The sequence below is a fragment of the Oryza sativa genome, chromosome 6 (genome assembly GCF_034140825.1).
Source record: "Oryza sativa Japonica Group chromosome 6, ASM3414082v1".
Classification (NCBI taxonomy): Eukaryota; Viridiplantae; Streptophyta; class Magnoliopsida; order Poales; family Poaceae; genus Oryza; species Oryza sativa.
In genome coordinates this window covers 18238784-18262942 of record NC_089040.1, presented here as the reverse complement: position 1 = coordinate 18262942, position 24159 = coordinate 18238784, and the positions used below count along the sequence as shown (strand labels likewise).

Here is a 24159-nt window from a genome sequence, read left to right as displayed (position 1 = left end):
GATTTTTGGTGAAATATTTACTATTTTACCTCTTTTTATTTCTGAGTTATGAATTTTACAAGTTGTGTGCTAGACTATAACATTTAGTTGCTAGGAAAATATTTATAAGAGATTTGAGAGGTAGTTTTGTCAAATTTTACTTTACAGTGATGAAGTGTATAGTTTTCTAAGACCAACCCAATTGGTTTAACAATTTTTGGAGTTCGAAAGATTTTACTATGCATTTTACAAGTTGTAACATGGTCTGTGTTAATAATTTTCTATATAAGATTTTAGAGACTGATTTTGTACAAGTGCAGTACCTACTGTTTTTACCAATTAAATTGAATGGTGTTATTAGCCTAACAAGATTGAGTTCATAATATTTGAAGCTAATATGAATTTTCTATGAATTTTAGAAGTTGGACTACAAGTGGGTTAATTATTTTGCTATACATAATTTTATTGATGTTTCAGGTACAGAAGTTGTCAAGTTTTATCTTACTAAATTAAATTTTACATTTTGCTGAATCTACAGAAATTTTGCTTCACCCCAATTGGAGTTAAAATGAATTTTCTATGTATGTTACAATTTAAAGCATGCTTTATGTCTACATTTTCCTAAATGAAATTGTAGAGACTATTATTATACTGTAAGTGCAACTTTTTATTTCCCAGTATTAAATACCATCATGTTTTTTCTAAATCTAAAGAAATTGGATTCATCTCAAAAATTATTTATATTTAATTTTATATATATGTCACAAGTTAGGATAAGTTTTATGTTAATAATTGGCAATACTAATTTAAGAGGTATTAAATGTACCAAGTGTTCCATGTTTTGGTTAATACGAGTACATGTCATAATTAGTTGAATATAACCAAATTTTAATCATCTTAATTGGAACTAAAATGTATTTTATATGAAATCCATGTTTGTAGTTTAGTACTTATTCACTACTTAACATTTTAGACATATTCTTTACATTAAAAGTAATATATTTTATTTTGCAGTGCATAAGAGTACATTTTTATGAGTTCCTAGAAATTTGAATCACTGGAAAAGGAGCTAGGATGAAGTAGTTATGCATTTTTGAAATTTATAGTAGTTTTCAACAATTCAGCACGAGTTGAATGGCTATTTTGATCAAGAGGCCTCATCTTTCTCTACTATTCGCGTATAGGTCCTGCGACAGTGTTGTGTGTCATGCGCTTTTGTAACACGAACCCTAGATTAAACCAAATTCTCGCGAGGAGGTCCCTAGTTGGAGCTGAAACAGAGCTCGCCAGCGGCGAACGATGGCTTGGATGGTGTCGGGGTAAAAATAGAAAATGTGTCCCACGACTATACGGACCCAGAGGAGGTAGAGATGATGTAAATGATGAACATTGGAGAGGTTTTTCGGATGCCTTGCATGTTGCGGTGGAGCTCGCTCGGATTGGGCGGTCTTAGGGGGCTCTAAGGTGCTCACCGGTCAGAAGCATGGTGTTTGCGAGGCTTGGACCGCAACAGCAGCTTGCGGAACGGCTTGGAGTCGATGTCGATGGAGAGCTTCGGCGTCACGGCGAAGTCGACGACGGCCGAGTATGGAGAGAGATCTGGCCATCCACATTGGAGAAACGAGGTGGAACATCGCATGAGGAGTAATCTGCGAAAAGGGGAGGACTCGACACTAACCGAGTCGACGGGGTTCGGCCGAGGCCGGGAAAGACGATGGACGTTCTCCTTCTACAAAGCTCGTATTGGGGTGATTCTTGGGGTGTTTAGCTGAGGTCGAGGAGGTGAAGCTTTTGGCGCAGCACAGGGAAGCGGCAACGAAGAAGCCCTAGCAACGGTGGTGCGGTGGCGCGGCCGTGCTCCGGGGCTCCATGGCGCGGCAGCGTTCCCGGGGATCCACTGCATCAAACGGAGCGAGCTCAGGGATAATTAAATCAACGGCACGCATAGGGGAGCTAAGAACGGGAAAGAGAGGGTACGTCGACGTTGACCCGATGGACGGAGGCGGCGTCGCCTTCTTTCCAGCCGGCGACGCTGGTGATCGAGGAAACCTCCCTCCCTCTCTCTCGGTTTCTAGGCCTGGATAGAGAGGTGGCTGGGGCGGGGTCCATGTTGAGAAGAGAGGAGAGGATGCGGTATGGCGGTGCCACGGGCCCACGGCAATAGGTACGTGTCTTCTCCTCCCTTTGCATGTCTCTGGTGGCACCCAGGGCCTGTATGGGTAGGAACATGGGGGTGAAGGTCGTTTTCAGACGATTTTGAGATCAGTACCACTCCTTATGTCGCACTTCTACCATCTCTCTCACCGAGGCCGAGTTTAGTTACAAAATTTTTCTTCAAACTTTCAACTTTTCCATCACATCAAAACTTTCCTACACATATAAACTTTTATCTTTTCTACCACATTGTTTCAATTTCAACCAAACTTTCAATTTTAGTGTGAACTAAACACACCCTGAATTTGTCAAGTTTCATAATATATCATTGTGTTGCTCAAGAAAATAATATACCATCGTGTTTTCTTTAACCTCTGCTCTCTACCATCGCCGCACTTCTACAATTTCCCACTGACTTTATCAAGTTCCATAATATACCATCGTGTTTTCTTCAACCTCTACTCTGCCATCGCCGTCACAAGCCGTCCGTTAGAATCCGTTTTCAGTGTTAGGCCCGGTTTAGTTCCCAATATTTTTCCTAAAAACGTCACATTGAATCTTTAGACACATGCAATGAGTACTAAATATATATAAAAAGAAAAACTAATTGCAGAGTTTGCATGGTAATCGCGAGATGAATCTTTTTAAGTCTAATTAGTCAATGATTAGCCATAAGTGCTACAGTAATCCGTATGTGATGTGACCATGGCTACCACAGATGCAACCATTGCTCACATCATGGATGAACAAGAAGATATCAAGATCAAGTCCTCCAAGTGCTGGAATCCGATTCGTCCACCTACTACACTGCTGACTTCAAACGGCTGCCGAATCTGCATACGACCTCCGTTTTCGGCCCGTGAGTACTTGATGGAAAGCTCTTGGAGTCCTCTTTCCAATGGATCCAGCCTCATTGCGAAATTCCATCTTATTGAGCCGCAATTGAAGCAACAAGGTGCTGCATCACCTATAATGGGCCTATGGGCTTGTAACTTCGTCTGGGACCCCGGCCCAGGTGGGGCCCATGTGGGGTGCGCCCCAGCCAGGTGGAGCACGACCCTAGGCACCCCTAGGTCGTCCTCCCACCCCTATTTATATAGTTAGGTACCCCTTCAGGGTTTCTTGGGTTTTTGTTAGATTAAAGTTTAGCCATTGCTACTTGCTTGCAGCGCGCGTGTCGGCTAGACCGTCCGTCTGCTTGTTCTTCGGAACCCCAACTTATCATTTGTATTAAATTCCTATTTGCAATATCAGATTGCTTTTATCTTGTTCTTGCTTGTTTCTTCGATTTGCTTGCAGGAATAGGGTTGATCTGCACCGGCAAGATCAGCAACCCACGGAGAGGTGTATCGATCGCTAAGGCGCAACACAACGTCTCGTACGGTTGTAGTCGGATCGTCAACGTTTCTCCCAAATCGTAGTTATCACAACTCACCAAAAGATCGGGCCAACAACAGCCTTGAGTGTCGAGAGGAACTCAGGGTTCATCAGTATGTGCTAATGATGGATTAATTAAGTTAAAAAGATTCGTCTCGCGGTTTCCAGACAAGTTATGAAATTAGTTTTTTCATTCGTATCCGAAAATCTCTTCCGACATCCGGTCAAATATCCAATGTGACTTTCAAAAATTCTCTTTTCACGAACTAAACAAGGCGTTAATTTTCTCGTAATGGCTAAAGTAAGCCCTTGTAACCCTACACCACCGCCCACATCGATCCCTTCTCCCCAGTCCTATATATATATATATATATATATATATATATATATATATATATATATATATATATATATATATATATATATATATATATATATATATATATATATATATATATATATATATATATCAGTCACACCTCATATAATTGTTTGCCCTTCAAACTTTCTGTACTTACAGGTAAAGAATTCCGTATCCTTGATTGAACATATGAACTTTGAACAATAACACAAACTATAGCTGAGATCTTTTGATGATACTCCCCCGTTTCATTTTAAGTGCAGTTGTGGGTTCCGTGTCCAACATTTGACCGTCAGTCTTAAAAAATTTAAAAATTTAATTCACATATAAAGTACTATTTATATTTTATCATCTAATAAAAATAAAAATACTAATCATGTAAAAATTTCAAATAAGATGAGCAGTCAAATGTTGAATACGGAAACTCACAACCGCACTTAAAGAGATGAAGGGAGTACTGAACTAATTATTCTACGAATTTTGATATCTCTATTTTCCTTGATGACTTATCAGCATTTTATCATGATGTGATACCAGATTGGTCATCCGCAATCTCTTCTTTTTATAAAGCTAATGCCCACTAAACACCTAAAGCTCACATGCAAGCATAATATTTTTGTTAGCACTCCTAAAATCTACATGCAAACATGCTACGTCAACCCATTAAACACACAAAGCTCAACATACAAGCATATAGTAATTGTGTCTACAATTTATTTTATTCCAAAACTAAATATACACATGCTAAATCATCATTCTCAAATTATTTTCATAATATTTCAATCTAAATCATTTTATCATTTCTTCAATATCTAACATATATTCGGCAGCAAAGCGTGGGGCATCATCTAGTTTTTATTGTAATTATGGTCAATTTAACTAAACGTGGTGATATTGATTAATATGAAATTTAGATGTTCCTTTGATACATATCCATTCTTCATGTGACCTCTAATCCGTGATTCCCTAGTCTGTTTGCAGCAGAAAAACCATGTAGTTGAGGCCCATATATACTAGAAGTTGTTGTAAACTTGTAATTGGTGGTTTAGTACCACTTGAAAAGTTTAGGAGGATGAAGATCAGCTTATAAATCAGTCTTTGCGCTTTAAATGTAATAACTATGTGGAGGGGACTACCGATCGGGTACCGATCGGGCGCCTGATCCATACGTGCAAAAATCAGGAGAATGGCGTCAGCGCCACACATGCGTGCAAAACCACTTTAAACTAATTTTTCTCTTAAACTATTTATCCAAATCATGATCCGATTGCACCATTAATTTCGTTGCAATTAGATCTTCAAAACAAGATGGATATATTCCGACGAATTTTTTTAGCTTATTATTGAATTATTTTTAAATGTTGCACGATGTTCCACCAAGTATGTCGGAATTGTTTCACTAAGTAGATCGAAAATGTTTCAAACGTTTAAATCAGCCGTTGTTTCACCTTATATAAAACAATGTTTCAGCAAATAGCGAAAGAATGTTCCAGTTCACTACAATATTAGATCTATACATAGTGAAACATTCTGAGTACACTAGGTGAAACATTTTTGGTGGAACAAAAAATAAAACAAATTCCCTTAATATAGGGTTTTCAAAATATGTGGGCGATTTATTGCAAAAGAATGTTTCGTTCACTGCAACATTAGATCTATACATAGTGAAACATTGTGAGTACACTAGGTGAAACATTTTTGGTGGAACAAAAAATGAAACGAATTCCCTTAATAGAGAGTTTCCAAAATATGTGGGTGATTTGTTATAAAAGAATGTTTCAATTCACTGCAACATTATATCTATACATAGTGAAACATTGTGAGTACACTAGGTGAAACATGTTTGGTGGGGAATGAAAAGGTAAAAGGGGTACTATGCATATGTATAATCAATCCACGTAAATGAAATGTGGAGAAGGTCAGCGCTTCCGATTTTCTGTCATCGATTGGATGTCTACATGCCTAGTCATCCCCAAGAAAGTCAACACTTCAGAAATATCCATCATAACCGCTCGGTTATTAGAATAACAGGTTATATTGAGGGCCACTATATGTAGAAGCCACTAGATACATATTAAAATTTAATATTTGGATAAAATTTCTACGAAATTCAGGGTTATTGTATATGGTCGATGAAATGACAGATGTTGTTACGTGTGAAATCCTTCTGTTAGTTATTGGCTCATTTACACCCAACCCTCCATTGGTATTTGTTATGGTCACATATAACTCCACAAGTACACGGATACCAATATACCACTTCACCTTAGAGTATTCCAAGGGTATCGGATCACAAGGGGCATGTGTGTATAATATAAGAAAATGATTCATCTAAGAAAAACAATTCAATGGTAGATTTAGGATAGAGACGATTCCTATGGGTTAATAATCCTAATTAAGTTGAGGTAAAACTCTATCAGTTGCTTCACCCTGGTCGTTCTGCCAACGGACTCTAGCCTATAGCTCTATGACGTACTCGAATGTGGAGGAATACGAAGGACAGACAGAGTTATCACCACCTGCCGCCTACCTCACTTACCCTAGAGCACGCAACAAACAAAGATAACCTCTAACCTAGACACCATTTCTACGTTATCGATTACTACTCTAGCATTGGACAATAACTTTCTTCTTTATCCAGAGCCTTAGTACCAGAGCACTAATTATAAATACTAAACAATGAACCTACAAAGATGAGAATATAACTTACTTAAATAAGAAAAGTAAATACGAAAGAAAATAACGAATACTTACATAAAATAAGCATTTGTTGAGGTACAGGATAGGAGAGAGTGCCGACAACGCCGACACTCCTCCGGGACTCCCCATGGAGAGAATGCTAACATATTCGGAACTCCCACGGAGAGAACTTCGATATCTGGGGCACTCCTTTCAAAACTTCCTGTCTCTTTCTTTCTATATTATAACTCTACTATAGAGTAGCAGAAATATGAAAGTGTGTTATATTCCACTTGAGTTGTGTTATGCTTGAGAGTGAAGTGAGAGCTCCTTTTGTAGGCTCTAATGACGGTTACTATGGCGGTTATGAGGTTGGTTCACCCACAACCGTCATAGGGAACCAATCACCATCCTTGATGTGGAAGGTGGGGATGAATGGGCATAAGGGTTGTTCGGTCGAAACATGGTTCGGCCAACCCCCTAGCACCGCCATTCACCCTCTCCTTCGACTGAGTCAATGTCTAGTGGGCCCTTACAATGGTGCAAAGTGGTTGATCCATTTTGAGGTGATTTCATCTGCTTGTGGGCCCTGTAATCCGTATACTCGCATCTGATTGGTCAAAGGCGTGTTTACTCACATGGTGGATGGTTTTCATACATAATCACCTGCGAACAATATATTCACTAATACTTGTGAAAATAGTTAGTAGTAAACCCTACCACTAAAGTTGATTTTTTATTTCATTTGCTCTTATGTAGGAATTAATGATCGGATTTGATAGTTAAGGTCCATCTATACCCTTTTGATCCTGGCCAACGTGGCAGCCACTTGATCCGGGTCAACTAGTGCTCGTGTTGGAGGTATATTTGGTCATTGTCCGCGTATATATTCCTTACTTTTGATTTCTCCATGTCATATATCGATCGGACATTGTTTGAAAACAATTATTCTTGCCAAATCCATTGCGACCGGCAAATGTAATTGCTCTTTAAGGCCCTAGTTTGTACAGTATTAGCTTTCAGTTCTAGACCATATAAGGTGGATGGTCTGGACCAAGCTAGAGGCCCATTTAAGCAAGGCCCAAGCACCATTTGACGTAAGAATTGCTAGGGAAAAAGTGCACCGAAGGTCCCTCAACTTGACATCGAGTTAAAAAATCATCCCCCAACCACAAAACCAGATATATGGCATCCCTTAATTTATGAAACCGGTTACTTTAGGTCCTCAAGCGGTTTTGACCCCGGTTTTATCCTACGTGACAGTTGAGTCAGCATGGGACCCACGTAGACCCCACATGTCAGGGTGACCGTGTCATCACACCCCCTTCTCTCTTTCCCCTCTTCTTGTCTTGAAGACCTGGGCGATCTCCTCCTTGGATAGCACGATGCCCACTTCTTGGTCATTGCCAGCAGCGGCGCTCGGTCTGGCGCGGCATCGGCCGCATCGTCCGATCCCTCCGGACGTGGCGCGACGGTGGCGGAGCGGCGGGTGCGGAGGTTCCACGGCCGCTGCGGACCCCGCTGAGGTGAACCGCCGACGCCCACGCCGTCAGCGGAGCGGTGGGCGACCTTCTTCTTGTCCGGTGACGGGGTGTCCGACGCCACGGGTGGGGGCGATGAGGCGGGGTTCTTGGAGCAGTGGAGGAGGCGATGGGTGCCCCAAACGAGGTTAGGGAACGAGAAGCGGTGAAGCCGCGTGCGCGACGGTGGCGGCGTCCTCGCTCTCCTCGTCCCCTCTCCACCAGGCCCGGAGGTGGCGCGACGGCGGCGGCGTCCTCGCTCTCCCCATTCCCTCCCCGCCAGGCCCCGACGCGGCGCGACGGTGGCGACGTCCTTGCTCTCCCCGTCCCATCCCCGCCAGGCTCGGACGCAGAGGGCGACGGCGGCGGTGGCTGCTCAGCCTCGAGCGGGCTTCGCCCGAGCTCCCATACGTACTGCTGGTGCCGCGCCCGCAGCTCCGCTGACGCATCACCTCCTCTCAAGTGAGCGCCTCCGCAGTGGCCTCCATCTCTGGTGAGGGAGGGTCGCCGGTGCCCATGCCCGCAGTGAACGATGGAGGTGAAGGGGTCGAACTTGTGGCGGCGGAACTCAGGGAAGAGGGAGCGGAGGGCGACGTCCTCGGTAGAGGAGGAGGAGAGGCCGACGTCTCCACCCGCGACATCCCGTCGACCTCATCAGCGCCATGATGCTTACCACTGTGCTCATCTCCGTTGACCTCGTCATCGCTCTACTCCAGGCCGGCGTGCCCCCCCCCACCTGCCGCCATGGGGTTCGATGGCGACAACGAGGAAGCGCCGGGCCGTTGCTGAGGCCAGCCAGCTCCGCGCCCTCTCCACCACCGTCACCATGCTCCTCGCCACGGCTGTCATCGCCTTCTTCACCGACCTCAACATCCTCCCCAACCTCCCCCGCCGGCCGCTGGCTGAGCGCAGCTCCTCCCCCTCTCCACCACCGTCACCATGCTCCTCGCCACGGCCGTCATCGCCTTCTTCACCGACCTCAACATCCTCCCCAACCTCCCCCGCCGGCCGCTGGCTGAGCGCAGCTCCTCCCCCTCTCCACCACCGTCACCATGCTCCTCGCCACGGCCGTCATCGCCTTCTTCACCGACCTCAACATCCTCCCCAACCTCCCCCGCCGGCCGCTGGCTGAGCGCAGCTCCTCCCCCTCTCCACCACCGTCACCATGCTCCTTGCCACGGCCGTCATCGCCTTCTTCACCGACCTCAACATCCTCCCCAACCTCCCCCGCCGGCCGCTGGCTGAGCGCAGCTCCTCCCCCTCTCCACCACCGTCACCATGCTCCTCGCCACGGCCGTCATCGCCTTCTTCACCGACCTCAACTTCCTCCCCAACCTCCCCCGCCGGCCGCTGGCTGAGCGCAGCTCCTCTCCTTCCGCCGGTGCTGCGCAGTTCTTCTCCGTCGACCGCCAGCCACGCCAAGCTTCTCCCTCACTAGCTGCGCCCGCCGCACCATGCCCAACCTCCCCGCCATGCGCACGCCCGTCGCCCGTGGAAAGGGGAGGAGAGAGGAAGAAAGAAGAGGCTGCATGTGGTACCCACGTGGGTCTCACGCTAAGTCAGCTGCCACGTTGGACAAAACCGGGTGCAAACTGCCCTTGGACCTATTGTGACCGGTTTTGATTAGTTAAGGAGTGCCCGATATCTGGTTTTGCGGTTTGAGGATGTTTTTGTAACTCGATGACAAGTTCAGGGACCTTCGGTGCTCTTTTTCGAATTGCTAGGGAACAAACAGAAGTTTCAGGGATATCAATGGGGAAATAAGTACATTTAAGGTCCCTTAACTTGTCAACGAATCCGATTTTCGTCCTTCAATCAATAAACAAAATACAATGGGTCCTTGAATTGTCAAAACCGGTGCAAAATAAGTCTCAAGGCTGTTTGGAGGGTGGTTTCAGCTGACGTGACGCCTACGTGGCTAATTTGACTCGGTCTTCATTTGACGTAGCATTGACGTGGCACATGAGACAAAATTTAACAATTTAAAAATTTAAATTCTGATAAACAAATATCACCCATGCGACCATGCAACAGTTTTATTTGTAGTTTTTCTGTAACGTAATAAAAAATTAAATGTTAAGAATATATTTACTTAGAAGTTTTACGTGTTCTAGACATGTTAGGAAAAGAGAGCTGACCAAAGAAAATGACAAAATAACTCCTAAAACTGGTCCTAAAATTATATTTCAAATTTTAAAATCAGCTTTATATTTGCGCCTTAGCCGAAGCTCTACCAACAACCTAAACATCTCCTTGGAACAGAGGCTTCAAATTAACCTTCATTGGCGAACGGTTTGTTTGTTTGTGTACCTACGGCAGATTGCACGATCGATATCTGTAGTGTGCCAATGGTAGTGTTAGCTTATTTCTCTGGTAACCCTGCTGCAATAATGCAACAGCTAGCAGAGTTAGCAGATAGCAACAGAACGAAAGCTTTTTTCCAGTGAATCATGCATGGTTGCAGTGACTCGATCGGTGAGTCTCCTGGAGAGGTGGATAAATGTGCCAGGCCAGCAGCAATGCTTAATGGAATGAATTCACTACGCTGATAAAGTCTATTGTGTTCAGGAGTGTGTGTACTGAAACTGTTCCCAGGTAAGCAGGCATTTAGAGAGTGACTTACCAAAAAAGGATAGAGATTAAGTGTACACTAATAGGAGGCAACTCCGTCTCGGACGGACGTCCGATCGTTTGGATAAATATCGGATGCTGACGTAAGCATTAGCGTCCGATTTACGTGTAAAACTACTTTAAACTTATTTTTCTCTTAAATTACTTATCCAAATCATAATTTGATTACACCATTAAATTCGTTGCAATTAAATCTTCAAAATAAGACCACACATGGATATTTTCCTACGGAAAATTTTTTTAAGCTTATTATTGAATTATTTTTAAATGTTACACGATGTTCCACCAGGTATATCGGAAGTGTTTCACTGAATAGATCGAAAATGTTTCACTCGTTTAAATCGGGTGTTGTTTCACCTTTTATAAAAACAATGTTTTAGCAAACAGCGAAAGAATGTTTCAATTCACTGCAACATTTGATCCATACATAGTGAAACATTATAAGTACACTAGGTGAAACATTTTTCGGTAGAACAGAAAATAAAACGAATTCCCTTAACAGGAGTTTTCCAAAATATGTGGGTTTTTTTTGTTGCAATGGAATATTTCATTTCACTGCAACATTAGATCTGTACATAGTGAAACATTGTGAGTACACTATATGATCATTTTGGGTGGAACGAAAAATAAACCAAATTGCCTTAATATGGGGTTTCCAAAATATGTGGGTGATTTGTTGCAACGACGCGTTCCATAATATCAAAATCCACTGCAACATTTGATCCATGCATAGTGAAACATCGCGAGTACACTAGCTGAAACATCGTAAAACTACTTGTTGAAACATCAAAAGAGATCATATGCAACATTCAAAAAAATATCAATAGAAAAGCTAAAATATTTTTTTTTCGAAATATAATCATGTGTGGTCTTGTTGTAAAAATTTAATTACAATGAATATAACGGTAGATTGGATAATTAGTTTAAGAGAAAAATCATTTTAAAACTATTTAAAGTAGGAGCTGTAGCAGACGCGGGCGCCCGAGACATCCGATTTTTGCTTCTACGTCGGTCGCCCGGCGCACAGTATTCCCCCACACTAATACTGTACTACCACTACTGTACTAACTTTAAAGCTGGAGGGAAACAGTCAAAGTTAACAGAGACAGTCTCCACGGTGGGAGATGGACATATAATAATTCAGCAACAATTAATATCTGTTTGGCAACTCGATGGTTGGTTCAGGTTGGGCGATTGTCCTGGACTCTGCAGTGGATAGGGTCCGGGAGGGAAGAATGTGATATGGGCTGTTATTGGGCTTTTCCACACGTCAAAGTGGGTTGTGGCCCTGTGGATAGCGCCCAGGATCTCTCCATTTAGGCGACGCATATATAGGACCATCGAAATCTGATCAGACGGCTATCAATCAACTTGATCTAGGTGACACGGAGGACCGTTGAGATATGATCGTATGGGTGCAGATTAACTTGATGACGTGGATCAACCACAATGGAGGAAATTCATAGTAACTACACTAAGTGGGGATTACTTGTATAGGTTTATAGGATTCTTATGGAATTGAAGTTTTCAGAGCTATATGTTAATAAATAGCAGAATAATGTGATCAGAGATGTTTAGAATTATGGAGCTTGGTGCCTACTTTTCAGAAGGAATTTAGGAGAGACAGAATGGGGAGCTACAATTCTCTGACGGTTTTGTTGTCAAGGATACAATTGTAATGGGGGAGAGAGAGAGCTGAATCAAAATTGGCTTTGGATGATACATAATCCTATCCTTTCGGGGTTTAGACGGAAACTATCCGGGCTACTTCTAAAAATTAAACTTTTCATGTAGATGATATTTAGAGGGAAGATCTCATGTGCTGATCAATATTGACAAAACAATAATGGAATGGATCTGAAAAGTGTAAGATGCGTGGAGTGAGTGAAACCGTGTCCGTGTGGACCATAGATCTTCTCTTTGAGTGTGTCATTCCTCGTTTTATCTGGTATTCTGGTGTGTACTGAAAGATCTAAATGAATGGGAAGGATCACCAATCAGAGGGTGTGTTTAGTTCCTAAAAAAAGTTGAAAGTTCGGAAAAAAAAGTTGGAAGTGTATGTGCGTAGGAAAGTTTTGGATGTGATGTGATGTGATGGAAAGTTAGAAGTTTAGGGTAGTTGGGGTGAACTAAACACGGCCAGAGTGTAAGATTTAATTAGTATTGTTTCTGATATGAATAGAATTGAAAGTAATGAATTTTTGGTTTTCAATTAATCTTCGCAGCTGCTTGTTGGGTGATTCTGCTCATTAGAAAACGATTTCGTATTCCATGAGATGTTGCGTTGAAATCATTCAGAATAGTGCATGCACAAAATGATATCTTCTCTACAGAATTGGAGGCTGCTAAAAAAGGGGCTCAAGTATGGCTGCTGAGCTGCTGAATCTGGTGAAGATTTTGCGTGCTACAGACCTGCTCCCTGTTAGATGGATCTCCGGGGGCCTTGACCCGCGCCCTGATCGGGGGCGCCCAGCCCAATGGCTGGTGGGCCCCCGTCACACTGTGCCATATAAAGAGGGGTGGAGGACGGGACGGGATAATACACACAAGGAACGAGGTTCGTCGCCGCTGCCACTCCACCCCATAAACCCTAACCGATCGAGGGGGTGCAGCCAGTGACGGGAAGTCCACCGCCGCGCCACGCCTCGTCGTCGACACCGTCGCTGCTGCAACCGCATCACCGCCATCGGAACCGAGCACATCGTCGCCGCCGTCCACGTCAAGCCCGCGACGACAACGACGATGGCCGGCCGGACTTCCTCTTCTTCAACAACGACTGGTCACAACCCTAAATCCTCTCACTCCCTCTTTGTTCATTCATCTATTGTTGTTCATCCATTGCAAATAGAACCACCCGACTAGATCTAAACCTAGGTGATCCAATAGGAAACCCTAACAATGGTATCAGAGCAATCCTAGCGTTTAGTTTGGTTCGGGGATAGACATCCACAGAGAAGAAAGAAATCCAAAGAGAAAAGCAAACGATCCAATGGATCAAAAAGATCGAAACCCTAACCCTAATCTTACCTTGTCGCCGGCCGTCGATGACGCCGGCCACGGAGGGGGGAGGGGCAAAGAGGCACCGCCGAGGAGCCACTCGACGGCCGCGCGCGCACCCGCGGGTGCACGCGCGCGCCGGCGAGGGGGCCCGCGGCGGCGCCGCCATCTCCGTTTTTCGGCCGCCACTCTCTCTCACACGGTGGGGGCTAGAGACGGTGGGGGGAGCGGAGAAGAGAAAAGGAAGAGGGCGCAAGGGCCGCTGGCGGCGGCGACGCCGCTCCGCTCGGCCGCTCTGCCCGGCGGCGCGCTAGAGAAAAAGTGGGCGCGCGGCAGCGCGAGGTCGCCGGCCATGGCGCGGCGGCGCAAGGGTTGCCGGCGTAGATGACGCCACTCGGCGCGGCCGCACCCGCCCGCAAGAGAGAAGAGGCTAGGGTTTCGGCCGGCCGGCGGCTGGGGTCGGGTTTTTTGTCCCTCCGATCTCAGCGCCTGTCACGCCCGGAAATTCACTAGTAATTTCCGAACTTATTTGTGCATAAAATCCTCGTCCAGGAATCAGCCGAGGTACACAAACTGACAGTTTAATATACAGATTCATCAAATTAACTAAAACGATAAATACTTACTTAAGAGGCACTTAGTCCTCACCATGAAGAAAACTGCAGCGGAAAAATAAAATCTAGCGAAGCTCCGGCTCCACTCCCACAGGCAGCTCAACTGGGGTATAAGCCAAACGTCTTCTCCTTCTGAATCCTTTTTCTTCAACTGAGGTTGATTGATTATTACAAGAATGAGCATATGACATACTCAACAAGCCACACAGCAAATATGCAAGTGCACAAGGATACCAAAGGATGGCATAATATAGGCTCATTTGCAAAAGCAGCATTTAGCAAAACATTTAAGAGAAGTAAAACAGTGAAGTAATTAATCAGAAATTTTAATCAACACTGAACAGCACACCCATGCTGCACAGGCCCAACCATCCTGAACAACCATCCCGGCTGCACAATTCTATCTCCAAACCAGGAATATACCATTCCAAACCAGGAGCTAATCAAATTATTACCATGTATAACATCCATAATTATTGTGAGAGGTGTGAGACTAATCACGAAAAACATTGCTCAACCCGCCCATAACCGCGGGCACGGCTATTCGAATAGTTTTACTCTGGCCAGAGGTGTACCACTGTACCCACAAGACACAGCCCCACAACATGTCACCATGTGCCTCAGTACCACCACGGTACCTCGGAAAGGAGCTGTGACATTACCCCTCGCATAACACAACCCACCACAGTGCACCTTTCCTGGATCATAATCACCCCCTCAAAAACCAGAGGCATGGACTCCCCAGCGACCCCCGTGGGCTTATCTCCGCCACTTCTCAGTCTGGTGCTCTGCAATGAACCATGCTATACGAAAGGTAAAGCCGTTGCCCACGCTGGCTTGTGGTTGGCACGATTAATGTTTCACAATAGTAGCTCGCGAACCGGTCCTTAATTGTCATGAGCACGACTCTCAAAACCATGTGCTCACAACCCACCATTATCAAGTTTTAGTTGGCAAGTAATTAATTAACCAATCACGATTGACCATCGTGAACTATCATTAAGCCATCATTATAAATAATAGTGAGTCATAAGTTATCCTAATAGTGTGCTAATGTTTCTAAGCATGGCTAAGAAATTACATCTAATATCTAGCAGAACCAATATATAAAGCTCAACTAGTCAAGTTATAATAACCCAAGGTATCAAGGAATAGAGTAATCAATGCAAATTGGCCATAACAAAGGAATAGATTCACACCACCCAGTGACATTCAAAAATAAATGCACAGTTGAAATAAATTGAGAATTTAAATATAGGATCAACATGCTCAAAGGATTGTGTTTAGGATCTGTGTGACTTGCCTTGCAATAATCGGTCTTCAATTAATCTTCTTGAATACTTCCGGCGCACTCACGAACCTTCGCAACGACGGAAACGACAAGCTAACACGCAAAACGAAGAAAAAGACTAATAAAAACCAAATAAACAGTACATATAAAGTAAACAAACATGTAGATCATGATTTTAGATGAATTTAGCAACTTGAACCACTCAAAACCGAGTTACGATGATTTAGTTATGAATTTCCGAAGATTTAATCTATTAGAAAAACAGGAAAAAGAAAACGATGATGACGTCATGATGACCTCATCAATGGCCGGACCAAGATGGCGACCTCGCCGGAGATTGGATGGTCGGCTGCGACTTTGGAGGACATGTACACGTAGAGGACGACGAGACGAACCCAACGGTACTCACCCTCGAACCAAACGACGAACGACGACGGCCGGCGACGAGGTCTAGCGGCGGCACGGCTTCGGTCGACGGCGGCGACGGGGCTCCGGTGACCGGCGACAGCGGGGAGAGAGCGGCCGAGCTTCTCCACACCTCGGCGCACCTTACGGCGGTGACGGCGACCGGCGGCGACGACGGAGGCGGCGGCGCGACGCGGATGGAGATCGGCCGGCGACGACGGCGGGGTGGAGCACGTGGCGGCGGCGCTACGAGGCACGGGAGACCACGGGAGAGGGGGCAAACGAAAGAGGAGGACTAGGGGGTCCTATTTATAGCCTTGGATTGAAGAGATCGGACTCCTCCCGCAAGAAATCGATCCGGGAAAATCAAAAACTCGGTTTTGGAGATAAACTCGAAAACGAGTTCGATTCGGATAAGATACCCAACGATTAGCTCCGATTTTTGGGGGTAAAGATAGAGGAGGATAAGAGGAATATTTCCCCTCAACTAATTTTAGAAAAACACAAGGGGAAAGGTCAGATTTGGAGGAGAAAAACCGAGCCAAATCGGTCTCAGTTCGGCTGCTTGAGGTAGAAGATAAACAGTGTCGAGGGAGGCAAATTACACTTTTCGTCTTGGGCTGGCTGAAAACAAAGAAAAGAAAGAAAGAGAAGGGGGGAGCTCGGCTGGGCCGACTTGGGCTGCACGGCCGGGCACACAAAAGAGGGAGATGGGCTGGAAAGGGCCCAAGACTTGGAAGAGGATTATTATTACTTTTCCAATTAAATTAATCAATGAAATGATCTTTGAATTGTTAAAAATACTTCCTATGCTCAAATAATTCCAAGAAAAATCTTGAACATACTTGGAGACCCAAAGTATTTAACAATATTAAGACCAGACCATTTAATGATTAATTTAATATGTGGGTAATTACTGAAATGCTCTTTGTATGATTAAAAATTAGGAATTGAGCTCCGAAAAATCCGAGAATATTCCAGAGAGTATAATTAACCATGGAGAATTTAATAAAAAATTAAATCCATCCATGCTTTATATTTAGGAAATTTTATTTCCCACATTTAACTTCACTTGTAAATTAATGAACATTTAATATAAATTCTAATAATAATTTATTAAATAATTTATAAATCCTGAAACAAAAATCAGGATGTGACAGCGCCCGGCCGTCCGATCGAAACCCTAGCGATCGGACGGCCGACGGCGGCCGGGCCGAAAGCGGCCCAAGTGGGGAGCGCGCGGCGGCGGCTTTCCCGGCCCAGGCCCAGGTTGCGGCCTGGGGGAGGGGAGGGGGCGCTCGCCCGCACGCAAGGTGGCCATGGGCCGACCGGCAAAGGCCGGAAAAGTTCAATTTAGGTCCCTCGGGGCCGAAAGAAAAAGAAAAGAAAAGTTTAATAATAGGTCCTCTCAGAAGCTTTTTCAATTATATATAATTATTGTGATTATTTCTAAGCAATTTGAACCAACGTGAAAATTGTTTAGAGAATAGATAAATGTGAGAAATGCTTCTGAACATGTATTTTGTATATTTTCATGCAAATTACAATAGAATTTTGAATTGTTTTTACATGTTTTACCTCTGTTTAAATTTGAACCAACGGGAGAATTTTACAGAGAGTAAATAACAGAGTTTTGTTATTGTTTATACGAATTGTATATAGATCTTCCGCTGCAAATAGATGAAATTGATGAAAATTAGTGTTTCTAAAATTAAATTTCGAACCAACGGGAGATTTTAATTTTAGGAACATTAATTATGTGCTATGATGTTGTAATTTTTCTGACCAACGTTGATAATTGCAATGTTATAGTTATGGCTTTATGTGTTATGTCTATTTTCTGCCCAACGGTGATGTAGACTTAATACATAATAATTTTAATGTTAATTTTGTTCTCACAATACATGATTATCTCAGGTGGCTACTCCTTGATGGGTTACATTAAAGATATTCCGACCCTGAAAGGAGATAACTATGAAGAATGGAAAAGAGAACTCGACCTTGCTTTTATCTTGGGAGAGGTGGACTGGGTGTTGACTACCCCATGTCCTATAGAACCTGCTGAAATTTTCAGAGGTGAAAAAGAGTCAGATGCTGAATGGCAAAAGAGAGAGAGGGACAATGCTTCCCTCATCATGTCGTATGACATTGAGCAATGAGCATGCGAAATGGTCTTCAGCCAACAAGAATTGTTTGGCTGCGGTAAAGAACACGATTGAGCCAACCATATTGGGCTCAATCCCAGAGTATGACACTGTCTCTAAGTACCTCGAAAGTATAAAGAGCCAGTTTACTGGTTCTTCAAAGTTTTATGCGACACAGCTGATAAAGCAGCTTGTTACAGAGAGGTACCATGGAGGTGGTGTAAAAGACCACATTCTTAGGATGAGCAACATGGCTTCCAAATTGAAGCAAAAAGATTTGGGCATCTCAGATGACTTTCTGGTCCATCTGGTTTTGTCCTCATTGCCAAAGAACTTTGACAACCTTGTTGTCAACTACAAAATAAGTACAGAGAATTGGAATATTGAAGAGCTCATCTCTAATTGTGTGCAAGAGGAGGAAAGACACAAAGAGACCAATGGTGACTCCATTAACCTTGTCAAAGATAACAAGGAAAAGAGCCACAGGTCACCCTCCTCAAAAGAAAAACAGCCTCAGCATCTGCCTCAGAAACAACAGTTTACAGTTGAGACAAGATCAGTGTCTACACTGCAAGAAGACAAGACATTCCAAGAAAGATCATCCTGACTTCCTGACAGTGATCATGGCAAAGAAAGGTGAGAACATTATTACATTTGTAAAGAATCTCATTATGATTGGTTATTCTATATCCACATGGTGGATTTATTCTGGAGCAACTATTCATGTGTGTAATTGTTTAAAGGGATTCCGTTCAATGAGGACTACGCAAAGAAGTGAAAGATCCATTAGAGTTGCCAATGGAGTTGAAGCAAAAGTTAAAGCTGTTGGAGATCTTCGCCTAGAACTCGCGAATGGCTTCACACTTTTACTTCCAGATGTTTTTATGTCCATTCTTTGCAAAGAAACTTGATAATAAGTGTATCCAAATTGGATTCTGATAGATATGAAATGGCAAATGTGAACTATGGGATAATAATGAATGTATTGGTCTTGTGTTGCAAGATCAGCTTTATTTGTTATCTCTTTCTGAGAATGTGAATGTTGTGTCCTCGTTGACAAAAGAAAAGAAAGCGAACTTCTGATGTCTCATCGAAATTATGGCACTGTTGTTTATGCCATATTTCGAGGGGGAGAATTGAGAGACTGGTTAAGAATGTAGTTCTTCCTCCATTGGAGTTCTCAGTTTTAGAACGATGCATACAATGTATAGAATGCATCGGTGCCCAAAACACCGTATGAGCTATGGATCCTCCGTGTGTGGGGGAGTCCTGCAAAGGATAAAGTATTTAACCCAAAACAGTAAGCTGCCATTTTATTGGCTATTCTGAAAGATCAAAGGGTCATCGTTTCTACTGTCCAAACAGTTATACAAAGTTTGTAGAAATGAGACACGCCGTCTTCTTGGAAGACGAAATGATTAGAGGGAGCTCGGTAATTCGAGAAATTGATCTTGAGGAGAGGCGGGTGTCTGTACCCGCTCCGTCGACTCAGGAACCTTTCTTCTCTCTACCTGCTAATGTTGTGCCAGCAATGCATGCCGTTGCGGTACCAACACCTGTTGTTATCTCTCCTGTGCCAACAATGAATGAAAGTGAGGAACCTGTTCTACAGGATTCAACAGAAATTATTGCCACATCAGAGGAGGAGCTGCAACAGCCTCAAACAGATAATGTGCCAGAATAGGAGGCCCCTAGAAGGCCTGAAAGAGTCGCATATGGAGGATGATCCCATCTCATATGAAGAGGCCATGAGAAGCCATGAAAGATGAAATGAAATCAATGAAATTAAATGATGTCTGGGATTTAGAAGAAATTCCTAACGGAGCCAAAACAGTAGGCTATAAATGGGTCTACAAAACCAAATATGACTCTAGAGGGAATATAGAAAAGTTTAAAGTGCGACTCGTGGCAAAAGGCTTCACGCAAAGAGAAGAGATTACAATGAGACATTTTCTCCAGTCTCTTGTAAAGATTCCTTCATGATTATAATGGCACTAGTGGCACATTATGATTTGGAATTACATCAAATGGATGTAAAAATGGAATTTCTAAATGGTGATTTAAAAAAAAAGGTATACATGGCACAACCGAAAGGTTTCGTCATGAAATGAAACGAAAATATGGGATGCCGTATAAAGAGATCCATTTATGGGTTAAAGCAAAGCTTCGAGACAATGCTACTTGAAGTTTGATGGAACAATAAAGAAATTTGGGTTTTCAAGAGAATGTAGAGGACAACTGTATTGATTCAAAGTTAAGAATGGGAGACTCATTTTCCTAATTCTGTATGTAGATGACGTTCTACTGGCTAGTAGTGATGTCAATCTACTGCAGGAAATAAAGAAATTCTTGTCCTCAAACTTTGACATGAAAGACCTCGGTGAGGCTTCATATGTTTTGGGCATAGAGATTCACCGAAATAGAACAAAGTATGCATTGGGATTTTCTCAAAAGGCATATATATAGAAAAGGTGTTGAAGAAATTCAATATGTACAGATGCAGTGCTACACCTGCTCCTATAGTCAAAGGCGAAAAGTATGGGGCATCGCAATGTCCCAGAAATTAGTATGAGCTCAATAAAATGAAAACAAAGCCATATGCGTCAGCTGTAGGAAGCCTACAGTACGCGCAAGTGTGCACACGACCTGACTTGGCATTTGTTACCGGGTTATTTGGCAGATTTCAAAGTAATCCAGGCCTAGAGCACTGGAAATTGGTATAGAAAGTCTTGCGTGATTGCAAGGAACAAAAGGCCTCATGATGTCTTACAGAAAAGCAGAATCGCTCCAGATAGTGGGGTATTCGGATTCTGACTTTGCAAAAGATAATACAAAGATAACATCGGGATACATGTTTACCCTGGCAGTAGGAGCTATTTCATGGAAAAGCTCAAAACAGACTACCACTGCAGGGTCTACCATATATGCCGAGTTTATAGCATGCCATGAGGCTACGGGGCAGGTGAACTGGCTAATGAAGTTCATACCCGGTTTTAAAGGTGGTTGATAGTATTGAGAAACCACTAAAGTTATACTGCGATAAAGAACCCACAGTAATGTACTCTCACAACAATTAGTCAAGTGGTGCTGCCAAACACATTGACATAAAGTACTATGTTGTGAAAGACAAAGTCCGGGATCAAACAATCAGTCTCGAGCACATAAGAACAGAAAGGATGCTCGCGGATCCGCTCATGAAAGGCCTACCTCCCAACATGTTCAAGGAACATGTAGCATGCATGGGTTTTAAGGGAAGCCTTATGAATCCTGGACTATAGGGCCCAAAAGTTAAAGTATCTGTTTCTGAATAGAGATGTGTATAGTGGCTGTCGAATCCATCGGTAATTAACCGTGACGATGAAACATGCTCTATATGTAAATCTGTGATGGAATAGAAAAAGCTAAAGGAAATAGTGAGATCAAGGGGGAGAATGTTAGATGGATCTCCCTCCCCTTGAGCCCAACGGCTCAAGGGGGCCTTGACCCGCGCCCTGATCGGGGGCGCCCAGCCCAATGGCTGGTGGGCCCCCGTCACACTGTGCCATATAAAGAGGGGTGGAGGACGGGACGGGATAATACACACAAGGAACGAGGTTCGTCGCCGCTGCCACTCCAACCCATAAACCCTAACCGATCGAGGGGGCGCAGCCAGTGACGGGAAGTCCACCGCTGCGCCACACCTCGTCGTCGACACCGTCGCTGCTGCAACCGCATCACCGCCATCGGAACCGAGCACATCGTCGCCGCCGTCCACGTCAAGCCCGCGACGACAACGACGATGGCCGGCCGGACTTCCTCTTCTTCAACAACGACTGGTCACAACCCTAAATCCTCTCACTCCCTCTTTGTTCATTCATCTATTGTTGTTCATCCATTGCAAATAGAACCACCCGACTAGATCTAAACCTAGGTGATCCAATAGGAAACCCTAACACTCCCAAATGGCGATGTGGTGTATTAGTGTTCTTTTGGTTTTAGTTGTGTTGCTGAATGATGGATAGAGATTTACTAATAGACTGGAATAATGTTATTTTGTCTAGTTTGGTTTTCTTTTTTACAAAGTGCTAGTTTGTAATAATTGGCTGTAACTGTTTTGAGTAAAAACCGGGATGTTATTTCATTCCATTATCTAAAAGTTGTGTTGCTGGGGTAGTATTTAGCCTGGGCTGCTGCTATGTTTTCTGAGTGGTAGATTGTTGGCCGTAAGTTGAGCGCCATGGATAGCTGGTGTTGTCCACAGCAAATGCCTTATTTTTCGGATTTTGCTTAATTGCACTCTGTTGTATTTTTTCAAAACTATTGTAGGAAATTAAAGGATCCTGCAGTGTATGTGTTTCACAACAGAAAATTCATTAGTAATTTTCGAACTAATTTGTATATACAATCCTCATTCAAAAATCAGTGGAGACAAACGAATCGACAATTTAATAGATATATTCATCATAAATAACGTTAAATGCTTACAAAAGAAAAGAGAACAAGCGAACAAATGATATAGGCCTCAGCTCCACTCCTACAGGCAGATCAACTGAGGTATAAGTTAAACGTCGTCTTCTTCGGAAAACTTATCCAACTGAGGTTTGATAATTATTACAATCTGTGTATATGGAATACTCCATAAGCCACACAACAAATTTGCAAGTGCACATGGATATAAAGGATCATTTGCAAAAGCAGCATTTAACAAATACTCCATTTGAGAGTAGTAAAACAATATAATAATTAATTAACAACATTAACCAACCACTGAATAACACACCAATGCTGCACAGGCCCAAACCATCTCTGAACAACCAAACACGGTTGCATTGATCTATCTTCATTCCAGAAGCTAACAAGTTATCTATTTTTATAGTACTTAACATATATTCATCCATATATTTTGCTTTAAAGTGTAACATAAGTTTGTTTCGTGATTAGTACTAATAAACCATAACTTTTTATCATTCTTTCTCTACCTTACTCATCTTACTATGCAAATCTTAGCCAACAACGACCTAATATTTCATCTACAATCCATGACAGAGTCTACTTAATTTATTTCTCTCCAAACATGATTTGGCAAAATCACTTAGTAATTCCTATAGTAAAGTGAGGGGAATCACCTAGTTTAAAGAAATTGAATTCCCAATCCATTGTACTAAATTGGTAGGAAATAAGATCAAAAAATATTTGGTAGTAAATTCCTAGCATTCACTAACGATGAAGACATCCACGTACATATAGAGTGCAAGCCAGTAGTAGATTTATTAAAAATAGTTGATAAATGGCTGTTGATAGAAAATTAGGATAAAAAATTTCGCAAATTTCTAACCTAAAGATTTACATCGCAATTTGTGCTCCGGCAATCCCAACTCTTTCTACTCCAGCTCCGAAGATTCCTTTCCCCCATCTCCGGCAAGCCTATGGGACTAGCAGCAGCCTGACAAGTTAGTGTTTAGTGTGTCAGGTTGGTAAGGTGGGAGGAGGAAGATGGGGAAAACCACCAGGCTTACGGGGATGACCATGAGAGGCAACGGCTTGGCGGTATGCAATGGACACGGACAGGTGACAAGGCATTAGTGGTTGCACTGGAGCCGTGGGAATGAAGGAGGGTTTGGGCCATCGTTGGGGCGTGGACAAACCGGAGCATGTGTTTATAAGAATTAGGCGGTGGCAGCGGATCCAGTGGCAGGGAACCATTGGAGAAGGGGAAAACGAAGGGGCGGCAGAAGCGACGAAGGCCGACCAAGAAGGCCTTCACTACTAGAAATCCCAACATTAATGACCAGCAGAAAATTGTAATCCTCGTTATCCTCTGAATACGAGTGGTGAGGAGCTGATTTTCTAATCCGACGACCACTAAATAGCTCGTCGTTAAAATTTGCTGCTACACGGTCATTAAAATTGACGTGAAGGAGGCCCATGACTCCACAAAACCACCACCATCCATCCCAAGCACCAGCAGCCCAACCCACTACACAAGCCACCGAGGGTTTAGGGAGACCTCCTCCAATCCGTGACGGTA

At 43.4% G+C, this 24159-nt stretch overlaps 1 long non-coding RNA gene across 1 annotated transcript; it reads right to left on the bottom strand.

Moving 5' to 3' along the window:
• Positions 1-14285: 14285 nt before the first annotated feature.
• LOC136356899 (uncharacterized) lies at positions 14286-16297 on the bottom strand. The gene is made up of 3 exons (XR_010741926.1): positions 16013-16297; positions 15616-15696; positions 14286-14463 (listed from the first exon to the last, which is right to left on the bottom strand). It is a non-coding gene; the product is annotated as an uncharacterized lncRNA (long non-coding RNA).
• Between the last annotated feature and the right edge of the window lie 7862 nt (positions 16298-24159).